The sequence below is a fragment of the Sciurus carolinensis genome, chromosome 2 (genome assembly GCF_902686445.1).
Source record: "Sciurus carolinensis chromosome 2, mSciCar1.2, whole genome shotgun sequence".
NCBI lineage: Eukaryota > Metazoa > Chordata > Mammalia > Rodentia > Sciuridae > Sciurus > Sciurus carolinensis.
In genome coordinates, this window is record NC_062214.1 from 47,635,810 (window position 1) to 47,639,170 (window position 3,361).

Sequence of the window (3,361 nt, forward strand, 5' to 3'; positions counted from 1 at the left end):
GACCTTGAGCATGTGAGGCAAGCACTCTACCAACTGAGCTGTATCCCCAGCCTCAAAACAACACCCTTTTGTTATCTCTCTCTGTTGGGTAGGGTGGTGGGCTTGGGTAGGCCCTTCTGCTATCTCTCTGAGAGTCTCATTAGGTTTCACTCTGATGGTGGCTGGTGCTAGGTCATGTGGCAGTTTTATGGGGTTGGGGGACCTCTCCTGTTGTCTTCATGTGGTCTTCCCTGTGGTTTCTCCAGCAAGATGGCTTGAGGCTCCTGAGAGCAAGTGTTTCAAGAGAGGAGAAGCACTGTCGTTTGCTCAGCCTGGTCACTGTACCATTATTTTCTCATGTGTTCTGATGAGGAGATCACTAAGAAGCAGTGAAATTGCCCCCGCCAAGGTCAGAGGTGTATGCAAATCCTACCCACTATGCCACAAGCTAAGTACCCTTTCTCATGGTGTGGCACTTTCAAACAGAAAGAGAGCACATCTGTTTTATAGATACTTGATATGAAACTATGCAGTTCCTCTTACTGAGGACTGACTTCCATGCCTTACCCAGGCTGACCAGAAGTCAGCACAGAACCAAGGAACAAGAAGATGTGCAGGATTTATCAGGGCCTTGGCCTAGCTAAGACTCTAAGCAAAACCTAAGCAAACTCAGGGAGTGGAAAGTTCACCATTCAGAATCAGGGTTTGTCCCTAGAGGAAGATACTCCCAACAGGGAAGTGGGTGAAGAAAGGATAAATGAAAGGAAAGACCAAGGAGGGGGAGGAGGTTTGAGGGTTGTGACTTGTAGAGTGCTGTGGACACCTGGACAGCATTCCCATCCATGTAAGTTCTTTCCAGCTGTTCTTGGTTGGTTTACAGGACAGAGAGGGAAAGGCTTCTCTCCCCACTCTATCTTTTGGGAAAACAATTTGTCCTTTCCTGTGAGGCTGTGCAACTGGTATAACAGGACAGCTGAGCCAATTAGGACTATTACCTTTGTCACCTGGGGGTGGCCCTCATAAAACAGTGGTGGTGGTGGTGTGTGAGGGGAGGTTCTAATCCATTCATTATACATCCCTATAGTCTTGTCCTGAGTTTGATGTTGAGTTCAGATCTCAGATTCCTGTTTCTTTCTGTAGTAAACAAGAAAACACAGAGCTGGACTGGTAAAATCAACTTGATTTTTTTGTTTGTTTGTTTGTTTGCTATGCTGGGAACTGAACCTTGAACCTCAGGGCCTTGTGCATGCTAAGGAAACGCTCCATCACTGAGCTACAAGCCCAGCCCCCCAAAAGAAAAAATGTCCAAAGGACACTTAGGAATCCAGAGAGATAGCCGTTTGCAAAATCAATGCTACAAATGTCAGGATAGATTTGCAAGACTCACATTATACATATATCATGCATCCCCACTGATCAGCCAAAGGCTTCCAGCTGTTGCAGCCACACTTGCTTCTTTGGGATTCATTCTCCAATTTGCTGGTCTACTTTCTGAGTTTCTTCAGCTCTTGAAGACCACCTAGCTGAGACTGAAGCCCAGTGTGACCCTGGATAAGGAGGGACAGCTGGTCCTTCTGCTAGAGTGCAGTGGCACTTAAGAGCTTTCTGCAAAAGTTCCACTGATATTTTTTGGCAGGTGAATACTGGTTCCAATTCTTAAAATGTTGCTCATTCTCCAAAAGCTGCCTGATTAAGTATTTCCAGATGCATAAAATCAAGGGTACCTGTTTCTATATAGGACAATTACATAGGAACCCAAGTCCAGTTAACAGAAGGAAAGATATAGATCCCCCTAGTCCCTTTTGAGATGACAATGAACATGCTAACCATGTGTCTGCCAGCCAGGGTGGCTCCTCCAGGAATATAAACACAGTCACTAGACTTTTACAGATTTATTCTCTTTCTGTTGACCTGAATAATAAGTCAGAAATTAATACATGTTTTGTCAGCTATAAATAAACTAACATAATGTTTGGATATTTGCAAATGAACAGTGAATTAGGAAACAAGACTATCAAGTACATGGCTATGTTGAACTCTACCCGCTGAAGGAATCTTTTTAAAAGAATTTATTAAATGGTGGTTTAGAGTTCAGAAAGCACCCTTTAGCTACAGTGGCCTTTGCTTGTTTCTTTCATATTCATGTAGGAGCACAAACAAGTATTTTCTCTGTGGTTTTTTTTCACAGATCTTAATGTAATATATATACCACTCTACACCTGGATTTTCCCTCTGAACAAAAATAGACAACTGCCTTGTTCCAATGCTTTGGAATGAGTTTATGTTTGCTGACTGCACCATGATCTGTTTAGTTTTGTTCCCATGATTAGATAACACATTTGCTAGGATGAATGTACAAGTTCCATATACATATGAATGTGTATAGTAAAAGTTCCTACATGAGGACCTGTTGGGAAAATAGCATTAGCATTTTTTGTTTTGAGACATGCTACAAATTTCATTCTGTGAAGGTTCTGATGGTTCACACTACTCAACCTGGTTGAACGGTGCGGGTATATTTTAACTGTCCAGGTGAAACAGGAATCATTTCATTGTAGTTCTTATTATGTTTTTTCTTTCTTTCTTCCTTCTTCCTTTCCTTTCCTTTTCTTTCTTTCTTTCTTTCTTCTTCTTCTTTCTTTCTTTCTTTCTTTCTTTCTTTCTTTCTTTCTTTCTTTCTTTCTTTCTGTTTCTGTCTCTGTTATTCACATGGCTATGGAGTTGTTGGTATTTTGAGTTGCTGATTTATAATAATGAAATATGAAACAAAATATTCCCTTGGAATTTGATACATATTGCAAAAATATTTCACACTTGATAATTCTTTTTAAATTTTATTCAAGCTTTTCTTTTCTTTTTTAAAACATGGGTTGCTTCCATATCTAGTTGATATGGTAATCTTTTGTTTTATGGCCTTTTGTACCTTATTATGATACTTCTCCACTCCAAAATATTTTTCTAGTTCTCCTACATTTCTTTCTAGTTGTTTTATGATTTAGTTTTTAGGGGGTTATATTTTACATTTAAATCCTTGATCCATCTTAGAAAATTCTGGAGCTACTTAATTTTGTCCATGTGTTTTATCTATGTATGCTTTCTCCTGTACTGTCTGGTTTGTATTTTGTGTTTCTTTGTTTGGGGCCCATGCCATCTTTCTCGTTATTTGGATGTTTTGGATCTAGTTCATCTTGCTGTTACCTTTTGAATAATTCTGTTATTCTGTGAGATAATGTGTCCTTGATTTACATTGAATTTATTGCCCCCATAGAAGCACTGCTCTTGTTATACTTTTTTCCATTCTGGGATTTTGTTACATTTGTGGCAGGGCTAGTGGAGTTCTGGGGATTGAACTCAGACTTCATGCTTGCTAGGCAAATGCTCT